This window comes from Lissotriton helveticus, chromosome 3_1 (genome assembly GCF_964261635.1).
Source record: "Lissotriton helveticus chromosome 3_1, aLisHel1.1, whole genome shotgun sequence".
Classification (NCBI taxonomy): Eukaryota; Metazoa; Chordata; class Amphibia; order Caudata; family Salamandridae; genus Lissotriton; species Lissotriton helveticus.
In genome coordinates, this window is record NC_136061.1 from 151,516,032 (window position 1) to 151,543,730 (window position 27,699).

A 27,699-nucleotide genomic window follows, 5' to 3' on the forward strand; every position below is an offset into this window, starting at 1 on the left:
AAGCCACCAAGGTACACAAAGATCAAAAAAGAGCAATGTTCCTCCACCTCGGAGGGAAGGACATACACAATATTGCCAAAACAATCGTGGAAGCAACGCCGAAGAACCACCACACCCTAATAAACACGTTCAATGGTCACTTTGAGCCAATGGCCAACCAGGACTACGAGAGATTTATATTTCGACAGGCACGACAACTTCCGGAGGAATCCTTGGACACGTACCATGCACGGCTAAAAGATCTGGCCTCAACATGCGGGTTCCAGGATGAAACAGAAGAGATAAGGGGACAGGTGATACAAGGGTGTGCTTCCGCCAAACTTCGGGAATGGATCTTCGAGGAATCTGGCAAACCCCTTGCCGAAATCTTGACTCTAGGGCGCACCAAGGAGCTGTCCAAAGCTCAGACAGCCCACATGGAGGCGGCCCTCCAAGCCCCTGTAAAGACAGAGCCGGTTAACGCAGTAACCACCAAGCCCGCGATGAAATGGAACAAGAAAGAGCCATGCAATGCTCCGGCAGCAACAGCCACAACATGTGGATACTGTGGTGGACAACCACACCAGCTAGCTGACTGTCCTGCAAAAGGAAAAAGGTGCTCAGGATGTGGGCGATTTAATCACTTTGAGAAAGTGTGCAGGGCCAAGAAATACCGCAAGCCACGACAGAGGGTTAACGCGGTGCCCGAGGGTGACAAATCACCAAGTGATATGGACGATGATGAGGAGGAGGAGCGGGTGGTGCATAAGGTGCACATGATTAGCACTACCACCCGCAAAGCGCGACGCCTGCCCCAATGCAACATCCAGGTGGGGGACCAAGAAGTCATGGCGGTGGTAGACACCCGGGCCACCATTAATATCATGGCTGCTGCCCTACACCGCACATTGAGACCTGCACCCCCACTGCAGCCATGAGCAATCATAGTGTCTGCTTATGGTCAGGACACCCCTCTGAAGATTCTGGGGCGCTTTAAAACATCAGTGACTCATGGAGAACGAATGGTCCATACCAACATATATATCACCGAAGATGGCCAAGGCATGCTCCTAGGGTGTCGGGCTGCCGAAGACCTAGGGGTCATAACATTCGCCTTCAGCGTGCATCAGGAGTCCATATAACATTTACTGGAGGAATTCTCTGAAGTATTTGAGGGCATCGTAAGGTTCAAGGGAAAGGAAGTCCATCTACATGTAGACCCCACAGTCCAACCCGTTGCCTTATGGCATACAAGAATCGCTTTCCTCTTGAGACCTCAAGTCGTTCAGGAACTGAAGAAACTGGAGGCTGCTGGGATTATTGAAAAGGTCACCAGTCCCAAGCCGTGGGTATCCCCCATTGTAGTCACTCGGTAGCCCAAGCAGCCTGGAGCAGTACTCATCTGTGTCGACATAAGCCTCCCCGATGCCGCCATGAAACGCAAGCGCCACAATACCCCAACCATCGACGACCTCATTGGAGAGATGGCGGGAGCCTGCTGGTTCTCCAAACTCGACCTACAATCTGGTTACCATCAACTGGTCCTTGATGAAGCGTCACGAAATATAACCACATTTTCAACTCATGTGGGGCTACGATGCTACACCCGGCTGAGCTTCGGGGTATCCAGCGCTGCGGAGGTGTTTCAAAATGTCATACAAGAGCTAATTGCGGACATTCCAGGAGTCATCAATGTCAGCGATGACATCATGGTCCACGCCAAGTCATTGCCTGAACACAACGCCCGTCTCAGGCAAGTACTGCGAAGGCTTTGAGATGCTGGTTTCACGTTGCATCGAGAGAAATGCGAATTCTTAAAGACAAAGCTCCAGTTTTTCGGCTACACATTTTCCACGGAGGGAGTCAAGCCGGATCCTGAAAAGGTGCGTGATATCAAGAGTGCTGTCGCCCCTGCCAATGTGACGGAAGTTCGTAGTTTTCTAGGAATGGTCAACTACTGTGATAGATTCATCAAAGACCTTACCACCCTCACACTGCCGTTAAGAGAGTTGACCAAGGACTCTGTCCTGTGGAAATGGGGTCCGCCTCAAGAGAAGGCATTCAAGGACATTAAAAATGCCCTCTCGGAAGTAATTACACTGGTTTTCTTCGATCCTGAGAAAATGACCCAAATCGCCGTCGATGCAGGCCCGTTGGGCCTAGGTGCTGTACTAATACAAAAACAATGTCGGGAGGAAGACTGGGCTCCTGTGGCGTTCGCAAGCAGATCACTCACAGTAGTGAACAGTGGTATTCTCAAATAGAGAAAGAGGCCATTGCCATCCATTGGGGTGTCGCCATTTTCATTTATATGTCTATGGGAAACCGTTCGTGGTCACAACCGATCACAAGCCCCTCGTGGCCTTATTTGCAGGAACATCCACAAAGCCTCCGCAAGAATTGAGAAGTGGATGCTACAACTTCAAGATTACAATTGTCGTGTGGAGTATCAACCTGGATCCCGCAACCCTGTGGATTATCTATCACGACATCCTCGAGCAGCCACTGACAAGGAGATGGAGGAGGCCGCTGACACTGAAGAATACGTTAAATGCATCACTGCCCGGTCCTGTCCAATTCCTCTGTCTATGCAGGATCTATCCGAGGCTACTGCCAGAGATGAGTGTCTCCAGAGGGGCAAGCGAATTCTCCAGCATGGCAACTGGAACAAGGCCAAAGAAGAATGGAAGATTCTGACAATTCCTGCTGAAAGAACTATGGAAAGTCTAAGTCATGTAAAGGATGAACTCACTGAAGACCCTACTGATTGTCTGTTAAGAGGGCATCATCAGGTCATTCCTACGGCGCTAACAGATCGATGTGTACAGCCGGCCCACGTGGGACATCAGGGCATGGTCAAGACAAAATTACGACTTTGCACCAAGGTGTGGTTTCCCCTTTTGTACGAATTGGTGGAGAGTATGGTTCGATTGTGTCCAGCATGTCAAGCCACTGGGGATTTGCCTCACCCTGCCATGGTAATAACAGAGCCTAGACCGCAATCACCCTGGTCTTGTGTAAGCATGGATCTTGGCAGCCTACCGGATGGCCGACACACACTGGTAGCAATTGATGACTACTCCAAATATCCGGAGGTGGAAATTGTAGCGTCTCCCAGCGCTGTCGAGGTAATACCTAAAATAGAGAAAATTATGGCCACCCATGGTTTGAAACAGGAGTTACGCATGGAAAATGGGCCCCCTTTTCAAGGACAAGAACTAGCTGACTACCTCACAGCCCTGGGTGTACAACACCGTCGAATCACGCCCCGTTGGCCTCAAGCTAATGGTGAGGCGGAGCGATTTATGAGGACCCTCAACAAGGTCATTCGAATTGCCCATAACAAGAGACAATCCATCGAGCTAGCCATCTTCACGTTTGTTCGCATTTACCGGCAGACCCCTCATACCATCACTGGGGTGACCCCTGCTCACTTGCTGATGGGTGTGGTAGTCACCGATTCCATACCCCATCATCCCCGATCCCAGCCAGTGCTTGATAAAACTCCTAAAATAAATACATTTAAAATAAAACAATGCACTGCGTTGCTTTAGTTTTTCTTACAAAGTCACACTCATTGACATTTCCGTAACTTTGGAAATACCAAAAAGGATTTTGCGTCAGGCATGTGTCAAAACAGTGATGCAACCCACAATAAAATATTTGTAAATCCTTAGCCCAGATCTAACTCTTGTTTGGCGAAAACATATCACCTGTTGCCAATCAGTGCTTGTTGGATATTGTCAAGCACAGCTACAAGATCAAAGTTTTCTCCTTCTACCCTCCTTCAAAAGTAGAGCCCTGCAAGTTCGGACCCTGGCTCTTTTTTGGGAATGAAGTGTTCCAATTTCTCCAAAAGTGGGGAGTGAATCTTTTTCTTCATTTCCATTTCAGACTTTGTGGCGCCTCTGCCCTGTGCCCAATATGGTCACCAGGTCTGTACAAAACATTCAATTCAAAACTGCAACTCATCCTCAAAGGACAAGGTGTGGGATAGAGGAGGAGGGATTCAATGTTTAAGTGAACAACTTTTACCAGGCACTTTCATTACACAAAACCTCACCATTACCAGCTAAATATTTACAGTACAGGGCACAAGCAGAACATGTTGGATATATACACATATTCACTAAAGAGGCTAATGGTCTGCCATTGCATTATTGACCTTATAGTTGTATATCCTACATTTCATCTGTTATACTACAATTGAAAGTTTTGAATGTGCATTATTGTTTTTCCAAGACAAGGCTATTATTGATTGGCCACTGGTGGTCGCTACTTGAATGAACAACTAAAATTCGTAATGTTTGTTGAATCAATGTCATTATTAAGACAATTAAAAACTTAATTACTATGTCATAATTAAAACAATGAAACTCATAGGGGCATATTAGCAAGGGCGTTATCGCCGCTTTAGCGGAACTTTTTGCCGAAAAAGCAGCAATTTTTTTATCGCCCAATTACCAAGCTGTCGCTAACATTATTAGTTAGCGACAGCTTCCAGGCGATAGCGACCGGTTTGGGGCCCGCTTTGCATGTCAGCGATATTTATCGCTAATTACACGCAAAGTGGGCGTACCCATACTGGTAGTGACTGAAAGCAGTCCCTAACACAGCTATCGCTTATTAGCAATAACCGCGACGTGATAAAAATACGCGCGCTAACCCCGATTAGCGCCAGGATTTTACACCTGGTAAAAACCTGACTTAGCCATAATAGTCGATGGGAGGTGGATTCTATGGCTAAGTCCCCACCTGCCTATTAGCGAGATTTTCCTTAGTGATAGGATTTTTATCGCTGGAAATCGCACGTTAAACATGGGATACGCCGCTATCGCTGGATTTTTTTATCGCCGTGGAGATAAACGTTGGTAATACTGCATTATCTCCGCAATAAAATCCAGCGATAGGAGGCGATAAAAAAATTGCACTAAGCGCGGTTTGCGTTAATTTTCGCAAGTTGTTGCTACTATGCCCCATAGTGTTTATCATTTGCCTACGCTGGGATTCGGACCTGGTTACCCAGTTCCAAAGCTGTCATTCTCTAGCCGCTAGTCCACATCTCATCTTATGCACAAGTGTTTCCGGGTTGAGGGTGGAGGACTTCCGGTTATGACGTGGCCGTGCAGTTTCACATTGAACCAGACCATCTGTCATTGCATGTAATGTGAGTGTAATAAAGGAGAGCCCAGCTGCTTGGCAGGGGTTGGGGTGATCTGCTTAGGTCACACCAATTAAGCCAATACCAGTCTGGTGGAAATTCGAGCTGACCAGTTACAAATGGTTTCTATTGGAATCGTCTTCTTTTAGTTCCTTTGAATGGCACATTCTACTTTGTTATTGCTGTCTTTTGGGTCATTGGGCTTTTTCTTTAACCAGTAGAATTTCCATTACTTTGTCGGTAGCAGGTAGATAAGATATACTTTGTCCCGTAATGACTCGTGTTGGGTGATGGCCACATTTTAGTTCAAAGGTCAAGGGCCATTAGGCCCTGTAATACTTTCGTTTTTGGAGAAATGCTGACCGAGCAATTTTTAGTCCTGGCTTGAACAGAAGGTGGCTACCAAGTCTGATTGCCCCAGCCCTACCATCAGAGGCACTGGCTAGAATGCATTTCATGGTGTGAAGAGCATGACATGTATCCAGTTTGAAAAGCCGGATACAGTGCTCTCCTCCGTGGTGAGAAGAGAATATTTTTATCGAGTTCTCATTTGCATTTGCAAAACGGGGGCTTCACTCTGTCAGCTTCACTGGAGAGGAACCCATTCTTGGAAAACGTAATAAGACGCTTCAGAGAAATCAAGCAGCAAGTCAGCCATTTTGGTTGGCTGATTAGGCAGAAGTCAGGCACTAAATTCGCTTATTTGTGCTTGGGAGTGCTCTGCCTCGTGCCCAGAGGACATCCCTTACTTTAAGGAAATTGAAACCTGCCACTTTCTCTAAAAAGAAGAGTTATTGTGGCAGGCTGCAAGCAGTGCTTGCCTGACACCACTGAATGCTTGGCTGCCTGGCTCTACCAGTTGCCACTATTCATTTGGAAATATTTCCTCTGAATGTGCTCTGCTGAGTCCTGTGTTCAGGATAGTAAACGTGTTATTCACACAGAGGCTTAAGATGTCAGCCATCTTCAATTTCTGTAAGACTCCGGGGCGAATGGATGTGTTGTTATTTATACTCTGTTGACATTGACGTCCAGGGAACATAGCATAAGTAAGTATAAAGTATAAACCATTTTATAGCGCGCTCCGTTACTGGGGAGTATCCTGGCGCGGGAAAGGGAAAGGCAGACAGCAGAACACAGAGAAAAAGCATCTTAGATTGCACTCTTGAATAGATGGGTTTTCAGGTGTTTTTTGAATGCAGCCACTGTTGGCATGGAGCGCAGATGGAAAGGGAGAGCGTTCCAGGCCCGAGCCACAATCACAGATATCGACTGGCCACCAAGTCTAGCACGTTTGAAGCGGGGAAGGGACAATTTAAACAGAGTAGAGGATCTCAAGGTGCGTGCAGGGGCATAGCTAGTGAATCTCTTTCTCAGATACAGGGGGCCTTGATCATGAGTTGCACGAAACGCAAGCACCAAGGATTTAAACAAAATGCGCTGTGCAACAGGAAGCCAGTGGAGCGTGCGCATCTCAGCGCGGACGCTCTTCCATCTAGGGATGTTAAATAATAGACGGACAGCCGCATTCTGGATGATTTGCAGGCGTTTCACCTGATATGCCGGAATGCCACTGAACAGTGCATTCGCATAGTCCAACCTAGCCAGTATGAGCGCCCGGGCAACTGACTCCCTAGCATCCCTAGGGAGCAAGGGGAGGAATTTGCGGAGCATTCTCAGAGTAGCAAAGCAGGTGCCTGTAAGCTTTTTAATATGGTACTCGAATCTGAGATCCTCTGTGAACCAAATGCCAAGATTTTTGGCAGGTCTCCCCATCTCTTTCGGGCTGGGAATGTTAGAAGGCCACAGTGTGCTTATAAACGAGGGGGGGAAGGAACCATAAAAAAGCACTTCAGATTTGTCCTCATTGCATTTCAACTGGGCCTGTGTTAACCAGCGAAATACAGAGGACAAACACAGATGGACTGTGGACGTGTCCAGATTATAGCGACCTTAATTGAGGAAATTGTGTAATCATGGGCACTTCTGCTGTTTCTCAGTTCCCTTTACTTCCAAAGGACACAGAAGCAGGGTAGCCCCCAGTATCAATTGCTGTGTAAAAACAAAACTGGGCGATTGATAATGACTGACTTTTATTGGGGCCAGTTCCATTTTGTTGGAACAGGTTTGGTTCAGTAAGTCTAAGAAGGAGGTGTTTTTAGCAGGACCAGGGATTTGCTTAGGCGCTCAGCTTGTCACACAAATAAGTATAAGTAGCAAAATAAGTATATATGGTGCAAACCAAGGCAAGGGGATAAGCCCGTTAAACCCCTTATTTAGGGTGTAGAAAAATCCACACTCAAATATATAAAACCAATAGCCTAGGCACACACAAAATGCAGTAAATAGAAATGATAGCTGTCTGTAGAGAAACCACACATATAGATAACAAGTGTCTTCAGGATGTAAGGAAAAAGGTCTTGTCTGGATCAAGTTGCAATCTTTTAATCCTTTTCAAACACGAAATAAGGGTGGACAAAACCAGCCGACACGTGTTTCGTCGCAAATGGAGAATTGCTCCGCGACTTCTTCAGGGCTGTGGATACATATTGTTGGTACGTGAGAGCCCTCGACCGGTGATAATTCCAACCCGGCCGGGTTATTGTGTAGGCAGATGAAGTAGATACGTAACACAGTGAATTCCGGAGCGGAAGTTGTCCACTGCCAGTAATCCACAAGAAAATTAATACAAGCACGTTCTGAGTTCTAGTGTGTCGATACACATACGGTCATGTGAGGGTCCCTTGACAGGCTGTGTTGTCGATCACGGAATAGTTCTTGAAAGTTTCAATCAGCGTGGACCCTCAGGTCGTTCACTCGAAGCCAGGTAAGGGACTGCCTTTTATGTGTGCCTAGGCTATTGGTTTCACAGGTTTGGTTCAGTACCCTGAGGCTTGCACTAGGAAATTCAGGGTCATATCTATCAAGATTAGTTCCCATGGGGTGCAAAGCGACCTACCTCACGTATACTAATCAGGTAGGTCACAGTTTGCAACCTACAACGATTCGGTATTTTGCAGGCCAATCAACTAATGCATAGTTCGGTTCACAAAATACCAATGTATTCAGTAGAAGTCAGTGTGCAAATCACGATCACTTCTACAGAGTTTATTGTTGTGCATTCCATTAAATAAATTGCAAATTACAGATGAATATTTTTCACAATTTACGATTCTTAAATTAAATCTTTGTATTTGACGGTCTTATTGTTTTGCTACTGGAATTCGGTTGCAATTCAGATTCAGTATTTGGAAGGGACACGCCTTCCAAATACTGCATCGGTAGTTCATCACAAACCCAAATTGAGATTTGGTAACGTGATACCAAATCGCAATTTGGATTTCATACATACCAAAATGCTTTTTTACGGTCGCAAGCAGGCTGATTCTGCAAATCGGCTTATTTCAGAATGCAAAAAACTTAACACATGTTGACCTCAGTTTCTAGATTGGGTGAATAACTTGTTTTCAGGATTCCTGGAAGTATCATGCTGTTTCTTCTTCTGCATGGGACATCTAGTGCTTTATGTGCACTATGCTGATAAGACCCTTCAGCTGTGAGGAGGTGAATTCATTCACTTGATGTGTGTCTCATGTGATTTTATGCAGGTACTGTGAACAAGCAAAGAGCCAAAGCTGTGAGCAATGAATGAAAGCAGAGACTGTGTAGGGCTGGATGGACTGTCCTATAATAATGGGTCTAACATGTGTTCAGAGGGTGAAATCTTAGACTGGTGACTTTGTAGGGGAGAATCCTTCATGATGTGCTATGTGGGCATGATGCAGTAAGGATGAACTCAGAGCTTGAGATGGAGTACAGGTGAGCTCTGAAAGGCAGGTTCTGTACCGAAGAGGTCAGTGAGCGAGGTCCTGTAATGATAGGGGGAAGATCCTGTACTAGTGAGCCTGGCCTGAGAGCATCTGCAATGCTGAGCCTGTGAGGTGTTATTCTGTCCCATTGAGCTTCCATAGCCAGATCCTGTGCCAGTGAGCTCTGGCATCTATTTGTTGCGATGGCTGAACTTGGAGGGAGAGATCCTTCATTAAGAAATATGGTGGGCACATCAAGGATGTGGTCTGACGTCTAGTTTGCCGACTTCGGTGCTGGAAACCAATGTTCAAGCCTTGGGTCGCGTCCACATCCTGTGATTCTGGGCAAATCACTTAATCTCCCCGTGCCGGAATGTGTCCTTGTGTAGCGTAACCGGTGCTCATGTAAAGCGCTCCAATACCTTTGGGTCGAGTTTGTGCTATATAAATCTGCATTAAAAAAAAAGAAAGTAATGGCTAGCTTGGTAGGAGCGATACGGAGAAGTGCTCAGTGATGGCGAGCCTGTAATGAAGGGCTTGGAAATAGGATAGCATACTGATAAACTCAAAGATTTTGACTTAATGATGATGATGAGCTTGTAGAATGCAATCCTCTGTTAGGGAGCTGAGAGGACTGTATCCTGTATACTGATGTTCTTAGACCTTTTCTGCACTGATGAACTTTGATTACCATATCCTGTGCCAGTGAGCTCTGAGTACACTGCCCTCTGCAAGTGAGCTTCAAGAACCATATCCTGTGCCTGTGAGATTGGTAGGGTGGTGAGAAGAAAAGGAAAGCAAAAACAGAGTCTGAAAATAGAGAAAGTGGAGTGAAAGGAGCAGTAGAATGAGACAGGGTCATAAGTGAGATAGAGAACTAGAGACCAAAGATCATAACATTGAAAAGAGTTGCATGTAACATACATATATAGACGCAACAAGTTCTACGGATCATTAGAACATTGGAATGTTGGACGTTCCTTTGGAGGCAGTGGAGTGACTCAGGGCTACCAATGGCTTCTGCGCCAACATTCCACTATTTGTCTTTCTGTTTCTCCTTTTCATTTAGACCTTTCTACCCTCAGTGGGTGGAATGTCCTAAGAGCCTTGCGGCCCTTCTGCCTCAGGCTGCCCCAATCGTTAAATGCCCCCTCCCTTGTGATAGGCCCTTGACTGCAATGAGGGCCTATTACCGGGTTTAGGACCCCTAACAAATTAGCTATAATGTGATAGTGGAGACCTAGGCCAAGCCCCATAATTTGTCTTATGAATTTCTGTGCTTGGCACAGTCTATGTTGGCCTACGCCAGGGGTAAAACAACATCTTGCACCTTTCACAAAGAGCAAAAGTCAAGTGTCTTGGTCTTTGCTGTTAGACTATACAATATAGGCACATCCTACTGACCTTTTCAGAGGCGCCAAAGAGTCAGCATGAAGTGAATGCCATCTTTTACTACACCCTTCCTATCAGGCATGCCTGCAGGTCCATGGGGCTGCTATTGATCTGTCAATGAAGGTCAGCTCTGTGGATCGCAGTGTTTAGACCATGCTGAGTTCACCCTAACTATCGCGATTCCTGAAACACTACAGGCTGGTCAAGCATTTCCTGTGACGTTGCTATTGGGTACATGGGAATGGAGTTATCATGATTCGCACAGGGTCAGACCCACGCGGTGCTTCATTTGAGCCGGTGGTTGCCAGTGGGGTCCACCAGCACTCATTTATGGGGACCTGCACTTACTTTTCCGCATCACCCATTTATCTCGAGCAAGAGAGGGAAAATATACAAAGGTGAAAGATGTAGGGACACCATCAAAAAAGGAGAAAGTAGGAACCTGCAGGAGTGAGATAAAGGAGAAGTGACTGGCTGTGAATTAAAGAGATATGAGGTGAATGTAGTACTATATAGCCTTGGTATGCTGTGAGACGAAAGTTATTAGCACTGTCTGTGGGCATCGGACACTCATTCGTTAGCAGATTAAGCACCGGTCCCACGCCAACTGACTACGTCAGCCATGAAACAATATAGTGTTAATAGCAAGGAGCGTGGCATTCTTTCCTGCTTTCCTGCAATTGAACTAGGAAGAGCTGTGATCTTCCCATTGGTGCTGATTTGCTAAAATGTCAGTAGTGAAATGATACCACATGAGATTTGACCTCTGATTACATCACAAGGTTGACTGGTAATCCCATCGAAAGATCCTCAAAAGCCACATATTTGCTGTTGAGAGATTAGTTGAAGGGCAAGCAGTTGCCTGTTAACATTCTGTTCCTGCTTGTGCCACAATACCCTTAAAACCAGTGGGAGAGAGGGCAGTTCCGAGGTACCATATATGAGATAAAGTACTGCCTGTTTTATATTATAAGGACAGTGCAAGTCGCTGAGGAGTTCCATAATCATATAGAGGAACAAGGCAGAAGTCTGAGTTCCTTTATAATGTTTGTAACTCCGAGGTGATTTGGAATATCCTTATCATGTATGGAAGGTGGTACTTTATTCCATATAATACATGGTCACACGATGACCTTTCCCACAAACCACTTAAAAACAGTTATGTGTAGCTCATTATATGAAAGAGAGAGCGTATTTGCAAATGTGATAAACAGAAATACAACCACTAGTGCAAAATTAAACATATCAAAACCTGTTAAATATTTGTTACAAAAAGATATTAGAAATAGTTCAATACAGGTCAGTTTAAAAAAAAAGAAAGCAAAAGTAGCTTAAAATGTGTAGAACCATGCAGAAAGAGTCTAACATTTCTATAATTATCTGATGAGTGCAAAAAATAAACATGTTCTCTCAGCTTGTAATGGTAAGCTAGAAAACAGAGCAGAAGATTGAAAAGCAACATTTATTTTTTGTTGCTTTAAATAGCTGCTCTGTGACCTGCCTGCCTTTCACCTTGGCTGTTGGCTCTGGCAGCAAGCGTTGTAATGTCAGAACTTAACTGTTATAACTTATTACAGTGGAGTTCTTACACCTTTTCTTTATAATGGGCTACTGGATACATCCATTGCTTAATTTGCAAAATGATATGGTCCAGGGCCCTTCTCAGGAGGCCGCTGCAGCATGCACTACCCATTGCCCCTAACAGAGCTGACCAATGACAGACCCACACAACTGCTAGCCACCACACTCCTACAACTGTGACAATTCAGAAGATTTCATGCCGCCCAAAGCATAAAAATGGTATAAGCAGCAGTTCTTATTTATTGTTCCGGTATATTGAATAATAAAACAACTGTTGTTGTGCTAGCCTCAGAATTTGACAAACAGTGCCACCATGTGGCAGACTATCATAGGAGCTGGCGTTGAGAATTAGGTGCTGGTGCCGAGCTTTGGAAACCACCGGCTCAAATTAAACACTTGATACATCACAAGCCGTTGAGTATGAAGAAATTAGAGAAAGGCATTTATGCAGGAATTGCAGAATCCCATGTTTTCTAGAGCAATAATTAACATCTGCATTTCTTCCATATTAGTACTGTCACTGATCCTAATGTGGCTTGAGGCTACAAGTGTTGTTTATTTATTTGCAAAGTTTTATATAGCGCTGGCTAGACCCGGAGGTATCAGAGCGCTTTACATGAGGATCAGCAAGTTACAGAATACATAGTTATATCAGTTGAATCAGTGAGTTACAGGTTACATAGTTACAACCGTTTGAATCAAAGAATCACAGAGGGAGGGGGAGGTAAGGAGACACAAACAGGGAGAAGAGGAAAATAATGTCAGATGACCGGCTGGGTAGGTGACGACTAAGGGGCCAGACTCCTCTACAGCTGCATAGGACAGTTCCACCGGGCATCGGCCAAGGTTGCTCGGTCTCCGCGGTAGGTACAAACAGATTTGGTATCCGCCCAGGGGGCGTCATCATAGTTCCATCGGAGGGGGAGAGAAGGGGACACATGACGAGGAAAAACAATGTCAGATGACCGGCTGGGTAGGTGACGGCCAAGGGGCCAGACTCCTCTATAGCTGCATAGGACTGCTCCATCGGGCATTCGCCAAGCTTGCTCAGGCTCCGTAGTAGGTACAAACAGTGTTGTAATTTACATCAGTTGAATCAGCGAGTTACGGGTTATATAGTTACATCAGTTTGAATCAAAGGATCAAAAGAGGGAGGAGGAGGGGGAGGGAAGGAGACACATATGGGGAGACGAGGAAAAGAATGTCAGAGGACCAGCTGTGTAGGTGACGGCCAAAGGTGCTGGAGAATAGTTACATGAGTTCCAAAAGCATAGCATAAACATAGGGTGGAGGGGGTAAGAAATACAACGGGGAGACGAGGAAAAACAGTGTCCGACGTCCTGCTGGGTAGGTGACGGCCGAGGGTCGAACCCAAGCCAAACTCCTCTTAGCTGCATAGGGCAGCTCCACCGGTCATCAGCCAAGGTTGCTCGGGCACCACAGTACATACAGATGGTTCTAGATCCTGCCTAGGGGGGCATCGTTAAAAAGTTCCATCCTGGGCGCCGGTCACGGCGCGGCTCTTGCCTGAACTTGATAGGTGGCATCTGAAGTGCCATTCTCGGAGCCGGTGGAGTCTCGCAGTCAGAGATGACCTGCTGGGGCTTCTGCTGCTTTCTCCTGGACATCTCCCACCCATGGGAGTTGGCTCTTGTCACACCCAGGGTGCCCCCCGGATGCAGTGGGAGCTACCTGAGGCATCAGATTGCGTTCAGTGTGCTCCGCACCTATCCCCCTCGCTCCAGCGCCCTCCTGTCAGAGTCCGCCCAAGGCTATATGGCTGAAAAGGGATGGGGATTAACAATAAGCATCTAGTCGTAGTGCCTGTAATGGAAGACCCCTGGAGGTAATAATGTCACACGGTGGCCATCTTAGGTCAGGCAGTGGGTATGGGCTCCTGTGTATCACTGATCCTGAGCCTTCATTCCCAACTGTCCACGACAACGTACACAAAGAAAATCACAATGCTTCTAGGCACATTCTACTTAGGGGCATGTTTATAAAATTGCTGACTGATATAGGATTGTTTCTTTGTTCATCCTATACCAACGGCATCAAGTTGGACTACTGCTCAAATATTGAAAGGATTACTTACCTTTTACGACTTTGTGTGATCTGCTCTCCACTCCCTGCATAGATTTAATGAATCATGCTTTTACTCAAGGAATTCTGTGACATCTTTACCAAAACGTGTGCAACAGACAATTGTTTTACTTCAAGATTGGGGAGAATCATGATTTGTAGCAAATTTCTATGATTAGCCATTTTATAAGGAAACCATGTTAATATGTTTTACGCAAAACTACGTTTTTTTCTTGCCTAACACCAACAGATGCTTATTAAAGGCCCCAGAAGTAACAAGAAATGTGAGTTAATGAATGCAGAAAGTTAACTCTTTATCAGAATTAGGCACTAGAGTAGATGGGAAGGGAAAACTTATGGTCTTCCAGTAAACTAAGAGTGTACGTGTAAACCTGTATCCAGGGGACCCCAGGTAGAAAGGTCTAAGTGCCATGTTGGCTCAATCTATAACCCCAAGCAAAAGAGTAAGGTATCAGAATATGCCTTAATGCTTCTAACCTTATTTAGTGAGGATGAAGGAGAGACAGTCCTAAATTTGATTAGGCTCAAGGCCTGAGTTAGAGTTTGGAGGATGGGTTTCTCTGTCACAAATGCAACTCATATCCCGTTTGCCTTATTCCAAGTGCGTTTGTAATAAAGTGGACGGAATATCCATCACATTTGTGATGGACTACCTATCCACCAAACTCTAAAGCAAACCCGTAATATTTTATACTTGATGGATAGGATTCTTTTATTGTGTAATCATTGCTCAAGTCACTTGTAGAACATTTTTTCACACCAATTTCCACCTGTGGATGCAAAGACCAGGTCACCTTCAAATCTATGATATAAGTACTCGAGATTGGACTGCTGCTGACCATTTCAGACCAGCGGGGATAGACTTGGTTGAGGCATTGCTGGATGGCCATGCTTTGGAATCAAGGCAAAGAGAGGTCTCAATGCCAATGCCATTGGAATGAGTGTTAGCCAAGTACACATGAGATCTATCAAATAAGGATGTATTCAGAATAAATGTTGGATAAAGAACCAGAGGAAGGATCTACTGAAGGACCAGCTTGGCAGTGCTAATCATGAGAGAAGACTTCTGGTTACTCAGTGAGCTAAAAAGGCTGCTGTTCTTCAATGGAATATTGTGGCTGGCCTTTGAAAGGAAATGTGATGAATTCTTAGCTGATTCTGCGTAAATGGCATGAGATTTTCTTTACCCCAAGTATATCGATTTCACAGTGGTCAGAGGAAGTTGGCTCTAAGTTGGCTCTAACCTGTAAAAATGGGAAGGGATTTCAGATAGAAAATCTACAATCATATTCTGTCTACTTCCAAAGTGTCCTGTGATTATTTGCATATATTTTCTCAGTGAAAATTCTGTCTGCAAATATATACCTGCTCCATTAGGATTAATCTATTTCATAAGCATTATTTGTGGAAGTATATGTTTCAGTAAATTTGATACATTTTACTGGCCGTGTCTTTGTCAAAGAAAATCTACGCTCAAGCAAATTGAAGTATAAAAATGTTAATTAACAAGAAAAATATATCTGGGGATGAAAAACTTAGGAATTACATTCTTCAGCAGTCTGAATTGAAGGTAAACGAAAAACCCCATGGGGGTGGATGAACAGTGGGGGAGGTTTTTGACACCCTTCCAAATGTGGGCTAGGTTAGTTGTACAGGAATAGTAATAACTTCTAGGTAATGGAAGGAGATGAGAGGGTAAACCAGTGAGTATTTGGGGCACGTATCATGCTGACTCTGCTTACACGGGTGACACTGTGTTACAGGTGGGCAAGATATGGAAGTAGTACTTCTAGGGCAGGCACGGCTGGCACAGGTAACCGGTGGAATGCGTTGATGGGGGGCAGTGGACAGACGACAGGGTAGGGAAAGTACAATTTAAAAAAAATAAAACCACTTACCTTGCGCTCTGCAAGCGCAAGGTAAGTGGCTTTATTATTATTATTTTTTTACTTTCCCTATCCCGTCGTCTGTACACTTCCCCCCCACCTGCCCTGTCCCACCGCTGTTACCTGTACCAGCTGCGCATGCTTCTGGGGCAACCACTCTCTCTTCATTGTCCCGCCACACTCCAGTTAAGTCCTTCTTAAATTGTTATTTTGACCAAATACCTTGTTCCACAACACAGACTATTCTGTAATGTAGCAAAGTTTTTCCAAGAAGGCATGAGCTCAGTCACATGAGATACACAGAAAGTAACCTCAAAATACCTGGAACTAGAGCAGCCTTTCTTGCTGACAATTTTGACTGGGTCACTGTTCAAAAGGACCCCCTATTAAAACCAAAGGGGAGAGATCCTTGTTGAATCCAGAGGAGCCCAAGTCATAATGGCATACTTTGACTCAGTAAAGATTGTTAACACATTTTCTTTTTTCTTTATATTCAGAGGTAAGAGTGAGCAACACTTGGTGAACAATACATTTAAATAACATCATAATGAGTACATGTGGTCTTTTGGCCGCGGACACAGAGCTACCGGTGGGTCAATTCCTGACACACGCCAGACTCCTTCATGAGCTGGCGAGGGCGTGGGGTGACCTTAGCCACGAGCCGTCCACTCACCTACTCATCCAGTACCTACATGTGATGGGAGACGGGTCCCACATTGTGCACTGGCTCGCACAAGCCTTGCACAGCCATACGCAATCTTCTTCCCAGAAACTGAGGGAAAAATGGGCGACCGACCATGGCTCAGACTGGACGGACAAACAATGGAATGCTATTTTAGCTGGCGCGAGGGTCATTCCCCGTAACGCACGATTCAAGATTATCCAATACTACATCATCCACCGTGCATATCTGTCTCCGGACAAACTGAACCGCTACTTCGGGCTCACCTCATCGGCATGTCCCAGATGCGGCCTCCTGGACTCGGACTTCCTGCATGCACTCTGGAGCTGCGCTCATCTTACCTCGTACTGGTCTGCGATCACGGGGATGCTAACAGCGGCCACGGGCGGAACCCTCCCCACGACGTGGGAAGTATGCCTTTTGGGACTCTACCAGAGAACCAAGCAGACCAAGCTACGGGCACGCTTCTGGGACTTGGGCCTTATTACGGCCAAGCGTCTCATTACACGGCGATGGAAGAGTCCCACCCCGCCGCGCCCTGCAGACTGGCGTCGCTCTTTTGCCAACTGGGCCTGTGCGGAGAGTGTGTCGCTCCATAGAGAGGAAACCGCGGGCCTACGGAAATACCCGATCGCCCAAGACTGGGACGCTGCCCTGCTTACATATCACCGCGCGTGCACCCAGGCCGGCATAGAGTACCGACTTGACGCAGAACAGGGAGGGCCCCCCTGATTGCTGTCCGCACCTGGCACAGGCTCCACCATCCCTCTCCCCCCCCTTCCCCGCCCCTCCCGTCCTCCCCCCCGTCCCGCGCGCCTCCCTACCTCCCCTACCCCCCCCCCCGATGACAGGGGTCCTGCGCGATGGTGATGTCCCCTGCCGCTGTCGCCCCCGCCGCTCAGCCCCCCCCCTATTGCCTTGCAGCCGCGGCGACGCCGCCTCCTCCATTGCCCCCCCCCCTGCACGACCCACACAGGGTGCACCACACACAGTTAGAATCCCAGATGCACTACCACACACACGAATACTAGTCTAACGGTTATTGAAATGTTCCTTTCCCCCCCCCCCTGTTTTCGACTACCCAGTTAATTCTTCTGGTTGACACAGAGGCCGTTCATACTATGCTCTCGATAACACCCGACCGCCCTTCCTCACCTACATCTCCTATAAAGCTGCTTAGATGAGCCCAGGACTAGGAAGCGGGCACCCAGCGACCCACCAGACACCGGAGGGTATGATGCCGCCTCTATCCCCTGCTACATTGACCAGGGAACTCCATTTCAAACAATGACTGTTGGCTTTTCGTTTTGAACACGCTAGTTCCTTGTTGCAGTGCTATGGACCGTAGGCACTGCACCATGTGACATTTCCTGACACCGTCATTTATGGACTGATGCACTTTCACCAGCAACTGTTTGTTTTCACTCTTGTGTAACTGATGTGTCGACATGTACTATCTGCGGGGTTAATGTTTGTAGCAATACTCCGTTGTTCTGACACTGTATGTATAACTACTGGCTTATCTGTGAAACTGAATAAAGTTTGGGACCGTTGGTCTTAAAAAAAAAAAAAAAAAATGAGTACATGTGGTCTTCCCTGTATCCAGAGTACATTTATCATTTTTGAGGCCTGAGCCATCAACACAATACACATCACAGGTGGGCAAAGGATACAATCATGAGGTTCACTAATAAAAAGCAATAGGGAAATCTGAAGAAAAGTTCAGTACAGCATAACGTACAAAGTACAAGCACAGCGTGCTGAGGCACCAGTGCTGAGGCATCCTAGCTGCAAAATCATCAAGACCTCGGGAGTGATAGACAGCTGATTTCCTGTTATCTCCATGTTGTTGAACCAGACCCGTCTTCTCATGGCAAAGCAACGAGAAAGGTATGGTGTAATCAGTTAAACCTGATGCAGACACTGCTTGTTTCAGTGATATGATTGTATGTTCTCCTTTCTTATAGTCAAGGGACACATTCAAGGTGCTTTTTTGTACAAAATCTTTGACAATGATGGCATAACCCTGGACCAAATGCCTGCAGTAGCGTGCAGTCTCCAAAAGAGTGCATACCTGGAAGACAAAACCGTGTCGGGGTGGCCTACGGATAGCCTCTATTCGGTCTTCCGACATGTGCCTATCCCCCAACTTAGGGGTCATTAGGATGGCGGTGCTGGGACCGGCCGCCAGACGTGCGGTGGTCCCACCCTGCTTATTAGGATGCGACCGCTACCCTGGCAGTCGCATTCAGCATTTCTAACATTGCGGCGGGTGCTGCTGTGAGTGAATCCCCGCCAGTCTTTCCATGGCGGCCCCACCGCCATTGAAAGGCCTTGATTCCCACCCATCCTAATATGGATGGCGGTGCCTGCTAGGCACCGCCACGATATTGAGGCCCAATTCCATCCGGCCGGCAATCGAAACGATTGCCGACCGGCGGAAAAAGCGGTGGACGCACTTTGCGCCTGTTGCGATACCCCCGCCATTATAATATGGCAGGGGTAAATCGGGTTGCGGTGTCGGGCGGATCACCACTGCCGGGCCGGCGATGGCGATCTATCCGCCATCCTAATCAACCCCTAAATGTGGTAATCTAAATATTGAACATGGTATGAACAGAATTATAGTTTCCCTTTAGTCCCTTTGTTCCACTTCATAGCTAAGTCAGTGAACAAATACAGGGAGTCAACCTTACATTGGGTTAATGAGCTAAAGGCAACCAAGAGTACATCGCCATAGTGAACCAGTGCAGAACTTCTAGAAAGCTGAGAGAAAACTGCAGATATTTGTGGATAGCTTCTGAAAAGATAGAAGGTCACTCTGCATACCTTTGATGCACGCTAGATCACTTGATTTGGCAGCTCAAAAAATCTGACGCAAAGCGATAAAGACTTTCAGGATGTATTGGATCGTATGGGTGAACCAGCCTTGGCCATTCATTATACAAACCACCTCAAAGCCCTCATCAAAGGCTTCCCTGCCATCAGAAGCATAATCCAGTATTACAAGCTGAAAACCACATTGGCGGCATTGCAGCTTTGCCCAATCAGGTAACAATATTTGATCAGAGGGTGCCCAGCTAGATAAAAAAAAATAGGGCTGACCCAAAAAATCATTTATGAGTGTGAGAAGTACTACACTTATGCATACTCTACATTCCTTTGTGAATCAGCGAAACGCCCAAATCCCTGTTGGTAAAAGTATTTGGTTGCAAGTGATGATATTTTTTATTGACACAGCATTGAATTGTATTTTATTTGTGTTAAATTTGTTTTTATACAGCACAGGATATGGCTGAAAGCAGTGTGCTAGTTTGTTAAAATACCCAAATAGTAAATCAAACAGACCTTAAAAAAATCCAACGCCTCCTTGTACTCGGCATCTTTTGAAGGCAAATATGTACTTTCCAATACTCTTGAAATGGCCAGACAACAAGAGCCCATTAAACAGGACTTCTAGCGCGAAAATCATGCATTATTCTGGTAGGCATCGCCGACCCTATGTAAAACCTTCTAGGAATTTCCAAAGAATTCCAGTATAACTTCGAGTAAGATGTGAATGTAAGAGGGTCTAAAGAGTTCCCACATGCAGACCATTTCCACACATGCATATGGAGCAAATCTACATTTCCGCATATGTACATGTCACATGTAAGTGTGTTTGCACTTTATTTTCACAGTTAGGATATTTTTCCCATGCTGAAACTTCTACCCTTTACTCCCACCAGAGATGTAGTGTTCAATCCTCTATCCCACAGTGATAACAGATTTACTTCTGCCCTTGACAGGAAGACTTTCAAACCTTTGTCATGGTGGAAAACTACCTTTGTTTGTGAATACCTCAATAAACTGCTAGTTTTTGGGTGTTGACCACATTTTGCAGGTCTTCCATACCCTGGAATACCATCTCTGAGAGCAGGTTTACAAATGTAGCATTTTAGCGTGACAAAGTCATTTACAAGTCGAAAATACCACAGACTTTGGCCTTACCTGCTATATGCGTACATACATTTTATTTAGGTGTGCGCACAGCTCTGTAAATCAGGCATTCCAAAAATAACGACAAGAGCAAATATAGAGACATCAAGGCAAATCGAAAAGAGAAAAATACAATGGAATTCAAATTTTAAAAATCGTATATTTCGGACTAGTAAAATGCATTACAAACATCATGCATGAAAAAATCATAAAGGCCCAGATTTACAGCCCTGTCACGCAACGCAGCACAGCACCCAAAGTTGCTGCACTGCGTTGCCTGGCAAGGAGAGTTGAGGAAAGTGCCATACCGACAAAGATATGGCGCTATCCTGCTCTCTCCCTAGCGCTGATGCCACACACACACCTTTGAGCTGTAGTGCACAAGTGTCCGTGTGAGTCTAGCATAGGTTTTGTACTGGAAGGGTGCTCTTAGCTTAGACTAACTTTAAACTTTTTTCCACGCTGGATGTGTGCTTTACAGTGCAGCACACATGCAAAGTGGGAAACGTTAGAAGCAATTAATGAATTTCTCCTTTTTTTTAATGCCTGCTTTCAAGTAGTTTTATTTTTAGTGCAAAACCCTTTCTATTATTATTAGTAAATAAAGTTTTGCATCAGAAACCATAGGTGGTTTCACGAGAATGCCCAAGTACCATCCATGCAATGCCCCCTTGATGCAGAGTAAAGCAAACCAGCACTTTGTGCAGGTGTGCTTTACTTTTTCTTACAGACCAACGCAAGTACTAATTTGTGTTGGTTTGTAAGTCCCTAAAAGGATTTTGCATTGGTTCTCCGTTAAAATGTAACACAAACCCAAAGCAAAACCTTTGTTGGGCCATGTTTACAAAGGTAACGAAGAAGCCTGAAAAAATTAGATACCAAAGCATGATTAATATTATACTGAACATCCTAATTACTCCTAAATACCATGCAATTGGATAATCTCTGATAGGAGGTTCACATCCATGTGCTTCTCAACGCGTGATGACACTGCTCATCATCAGCTGTCCAGCCGCTTCCGAGGATCTTCTGAACTCTGCTTGCTGCAGGTTGTTTGGTTTCCAGGGCTCTGTTTCGATTGGTCCCACACAACCTGGGATTAGGCAAAAGGGACTTCAAGGAGATCAGTTGCCTCTGCTGGAACTTCTGAGTTCCCTGAGGTAATTGAGAGTGTTTACAGCAATGATCACGGTTAAAGAGATTATAGCTTCACAGCGCATTCCCTCGAGGCTTTGATTAGGAAGTGGGATCTCTCTTCCAAGGTGTCTGTTAGAGGCCTCCTGTTAGAAATGTATTATTACAGTATGTACGTTTTAGTATATACCTCGAGTGGGCTTTTTGCCAGCCCTCTTCAGCCACTGGCAGTCATGTAGTTTTAAAGGGTTTCCATAGTGATATAACGCAAAATGATGGGGCTCCCTGAGGAATGTGCATCTCCCATATCTCACAGATGCTAATTTGCCTTGGGATGAACGGGCACCCTGAATGATTGGGGGGCCTGATAGAGCGCCATGTTATTCTGAAATTTGTAGGGATGCGTTATAATCCTCAGTAGCCAGCACCCGCTTATTTAGAGGACCATGTTAATGTGTGACTTTTAAAATGTAGTACTAGGCCAGGTATCAGTACAATATGTAGTGTGTGTTCACGTTATTTGAAGACTAATGTAGTGCTTTAACCGAGAATATGCCTTGAATAATGTAGAAATGTGGCTTCATGTGTAAAAGGTTGCATTAGGATTGAACGTGCCATATTAAAGCTGCACGTGTAGAAATGACTACTGATGAAATGTGTGATGCTCTAACATGAGAGGGATAATGCTTTAGAAATATAATGAAATGTGATGTTTTGGAATGATTAATTTAATGCTTATGTTGTAGTATTAGAAATGCATTTAGATGTGTAAAGGCCTGAAACATGAAAATGCCTAACTGTATTTTCTTAGCTTAGCTAACATGTAGACTTTAATTGTGTATTTTTCCTTGGGAAAAGGCTCCTTTTCGCAGTTGAATTTTGAATTGTAACTTAGAGCATGTACAAGGCTGTTTTCCATATGTTTCTGTTGCAGGTGCAAGGACACGGAGCCTATTAGGTAGAATAATCCATTGTTTCGGAGTTAGGTTGGTAGGAGTGAGAAGGAAGGGAGCATACTGGAATGCAGAGCTGCAAAATTTGGCGGAGAAGGTGCCTGGGACCCAAGGACACAGCAACAGTTTGTAGATGAAGTCGACGGTTACTGGAAAAGTCCAGGAGGATGTACCTGCTTGAAGGGGTGTGCTTTGGGCATGTTTACTGTTTTGGGGATTTTGTATTAGTGACAGCACCCCGAGGGTGGAGAGCAGACTTTAGAGCCGATCTCGAGACAGAATGTAGACTTGGAGCAGATTCGATGTATACTTGAGGAGACAGGCAGGAGAGGGACATAGGAAGGAGCATCTTAGAACGAGCTGTGTAGGTTTAGGCTACTTACCTACAGAGAGTGAGTGTACTTCTTAGGAGGTCTTCACTGCTGACACCTTTTCTCTTGCCTGGGAAGGAATGCTAAGTAGGTATGTCACTTTAGAACTAGTGTAGGGACAGACTAATCTTTTCGTTCCCTTTGGAGAAAATGCAGTCAAGACTTCAATGGGAACAATCATCGTATGCTTAATGCTTCTTGAACTTGCCTTGATTTTTATATTGAGTCATCTGAGAATCTTGCGTAGGCTTATGTTTGTATTAGTGCCAGTCTATTTCTTGAACCTCTTGCTGAGGTGCCTGTATGTTCAGTTATTTTTGGCTTTGTGATACATTTCTGAATCTGATTTCGTGGTCAGTGATCTTTTCAAAATTGATTTGATAATAATAAATAATAATCCACATTTGTAAAGCGCAAACAGTCACCCGCAAGGGTCTCCAGGGACTGGGGGCCATCGGGAAGATTAAGCAAGCTATTGCCCAGAGTCACATGGTGCTGGGCTAATCTGCTGCCGGGGATCGAACCGTGATCCCCAGATTCCAGCGTCAGTCGCCCTGGCAAAGGCGCCACACCTCTCCCTACTTACTAACCTTACTTACAAAGCTGTCAAGGTTATAATTTTGAGAATCTTCCCTTTACACTTCTCAACAAACAAAAAGATTCAGTCAACCATGGATTCTAAGGATTGGTAAGATAAAATCTAGCAAAGAAGCCTGCCTTCCCAGGCCTCCCTGAATATTAGGTCCCACGTGCTCCGTAGGGTCTGCAGGGGCTTGCATTATGCCTCTGAATTCCCATTGAGTGGTTGGGCTATCTGTGACCTCCATGGGATTTCATGGAAGGTTACATGGCAAAAGTAGTCCTCAGCAGCTGTCTTCCTCTCCATTCTGAAGGCTTTAGTGGCCATTGGAGGTGTTTCCCTGAGTCATTCCAGATCTCCTTTGCTGTGTCTCTGAGTCCCTATACAGGCTGTGGATGCCACCTCTCATGGTATTGGCTTTATTAATGCTTGTTAATTTCATCGCGTGCCTTGGCAAAGCCAGTAGCTTTCTAAGATGGCTGTTATGCTGTTTGTGAGTTTTCCATGTTCTAGCCTTCCAACTGATCACGTGAAAAGCACTTCTCAGCATTGGATGCGTTGTATGCTGCCTAGTATGCTGTAGATCAGGGGGCAGATTTGCTAACATTTCAGGCAACGCAGCACAACAGGGCAGCTTATTGTGCTGCGTTTTATGAATGGAAGACATTAGAAATGCTCCATATTCAAAAAGATATGGCATACTTTTGCCATCTCCGTGTGCTGGTACAGTGTGTCTCCTAGCACCAATACAGGCCCCCTTGCACAATGGTGCAAGGGGGGCCTCCGTTATGAGCAGAATTTTTTTTGTTCAGGAAGAGACATCTTCCTGCACAAAAACAATCCATAAAGGCATTTTCGTTTCTTCTATGTGTGATGCAGAAAGCATAACGAGGAGAAATAAAATATTTCTCCTTGTTATGCCTGGGCCTGGAGGTGACCATCCTTTACGATGTGGATGTTACCCCGCGCTACCATTACGACGCGTCTCTTACAACGCAAGTCGTAACCACGACTTGCGCTGGAGGACGCTCAAGGACAAGGAATAGTTAATTTACTATTCCAACACCTTCCCTACTATCCACGGGGACTGGTGTTGGAATAGTAAATTCAACTATTCCTAAGTCCGCACCCTACAGCGCAAGTCGTGGTAACGACTTGCGTTGTAAAACACGCGTTGTAACGGTACGCGTGGTAATAGCCCGCATCGTACCGTCATACCATCCGGGCCTGGAAAGTATAACATTTTGACGAATTCTCAAGTTTAGAACTCTTTGTAAATCTGGGAATGCACCAAAATCCATGGGTGGAGACGCGTGAATGCCCACACTTCACTCATGGCCTGCTTCACTGCCACAAGGTAATGCACGACAGTGAAATGCACTGCCTTGCATTACCTTGGAATTACTAAACCTTGCAGCGTCATGCCAGGTGGCTTTGCGTGGCTTAGTAAATCCCAGTCAAGGGCTTGCGTTGCCTTGTGTCGCCTTGTGTGAAGCATTGGCAAAACAAAGCCGTAGAAAATCTGGTCCCCAGTTGTCTGTAAGCAGTGGGACACAGAGTTGAATCCTCCAACGGATTTGTTAGCATCTGCGTCCTCGTGCATTTTTTAGACTTTAACTCAGGAGGAGCAAACCTGGTCCTGGATCCTGGTTCCTGCCAGTACACAGGTCTCAGCCCAGAGCGCTCTCTCCCAGATGATCAAGCTTACTTGGAAAACGCCATAAGAATAGCCTTCATACAAAACACAAACATTTAAATTGTCTTTTATTAGCCTAGATGATGACCCTGTATCACCCACAAAGCCTTGCACTCCTCCTCTCCTCGCTACCTGGCGAATAAACTGAAACTCTCTGGAGGCTCTAGACCATCACGTAATGCGGAAAATCTACTGCTTGAACCTCCCACTTTCAAGAAGGAAAGATCGATGGCCCAATCCTTTTCAGGCAACGCGGTAAGAATCTGGAACTCACTTCCGCCTCAGCTCCGGACCACAACCTCCTCCCAGGTCTTCAAAACGGACCTTAAAGTTCTCCTCCTCCAAAGACACCTCCAAAAGTAATTCACGCCCTCTCTATTATCTGAAGGAAGACCTCCCATTACTGAAAACTCTATTCTCCATGACTATGGAAGTGCCTTCCCAGTGTGTTCGTGTGGTTGGAGTGTATGCCATTTATTGCAGTATTATCCTTGTACCTGTGTTTGGTACTCTTTTGTAACATGCACACGCCACTTTTCTCTTGTAACACACTGTCTGCTACCTCTCACATTTTGTTTGCTTTTGATACTTGCACAAGTGCCACCATTGCCTACGTAACGTTTGTTCTTGTGCCTCAGTGTCTAGCATATATTGCAGTATATTACCTCTAATTGTACTTTGTTTTCTCTTGTAACCTGCACACTTGTCACTCTTTCCTCCTGTAATGCACTGTTTGCTACCTCATGTATTTTGTTTGCCCACAATTGTCACTTTTACCTCATGTAACTTATTGTCTGCTTTTGTAATTTGTTCATTTGTAATTTTCTGTTCCTATTGTGAAGCGCTCTGACGCCTTCGGGTAAAGTCCGCGCTATATAAAAACGCATAAATAAACCATCAATGCACCATATTACATTAAAAATACCTTCCGCCGGACCATCACAAATACATTTCAATAATAACAGTCTTAAAATAGTATGTTTTCTGTGTACTCTTATTACTCAGCAGGCCCCTGACGTCACCGAGGGGCATTATGTAGCCAGGGTGACAGCGAGCAAGCTTTAACGATAGCTCTCTGCTCAGTAGACATTGTCAAGCCTTTAGAAGTACTGTTTTTTATTTAATTTTCCTGGGACATCAAGTGATTTAGAAGCAGATGTTGGGAAAACATGGACCTTTACCTGTAAGTGAGCCTTCTCCGGTATTCTAACTGCATCATCATACCGGAAGTGACAGTCTGAGAGATCTCTTTCTTACTTTAATTGAATTAACTATCTTTTTTGTATATTTTTTTTACCAATATTGTTTATTACGTTTTCATGGTACACACTGGGCCGTGGCCCCATCTATATGTTTTGAAAACAATATATATCAGGAATATCACTACAAACATGAAAGTGTAACCCCTGCATAACCTGCAGGTAAAAGAACAGAAACATTGCGCAGTTAGTCTCAAGTCTATGATAGTCTAATTGGATGAACACACAAATTGATGTTATATTGTAGACCAGGTTGTTCAGTGACCGATAAAATGAGGGGAACATGTCCTATCAGGGGTCAGGAGATGGAAGGAGATGCCCCAGTAATTCGCCCAGCAGGACCATATTTTCCTATGCTTCTGGGGGCAGCCTTGAGCTTGGAACACTGCGGTCTCAGCACCCATGCAATCATCAATAGCCTTTTTCCACCTACCAGTCGTCGTTGGTGACTCACCCTTCCACAGATGGGCGATATCGCGTTTAGCAATGGTAAGGGCCAGAAAGAGCAGGTGCTGCTTGGACCGGTTCCCACCTATCTCCTCAGTGCTATGCAGTAAAAGCAATTGTGGGTCAAATAGGAAATCCCACGTCAACACCTCATCCAGACAGGCCACGATCCTCCACCAGAATGGCTGCAATGCCCCACAGATCCAGACAGTGTGTATGAAAGTCCCTTCTTGCACCCCACAATTCAGACACATGGGGGACTGAATAGTACCCATCTTCCGAAGAAGGGATCGTGTGTAATAGATGCAGTGAATATATTTAAATTGCATGAGACGGTAGCACGATGACACTGCCGCACCCTGAGGGCTAGCCAAGACTTCGGTCCAGTCATCGTCGGTCATGTCAGGTATGTCCTCCAACCATGCCTTTCTGGTCATGTGTAGAATTGTATGAGTGAGCGTTGTCAGTGTTTGATAAATATGATGGATCTTATGAGCTCATAAGTCGCCCATTAACACGCGTCTACGGGTGACATTCAAGCAGGTTATCAATCGACTAAATTAGGGTAGTGAGAGCATGACTCAGCTGGAGATATTTATAAAATTGATTCTTATGTGAATGGAACTCTGTCTGCAGTTGTTGGAACGATTTTAAGGTTGTGCCCTGTACTATGTCGCCCAGAGTGGAT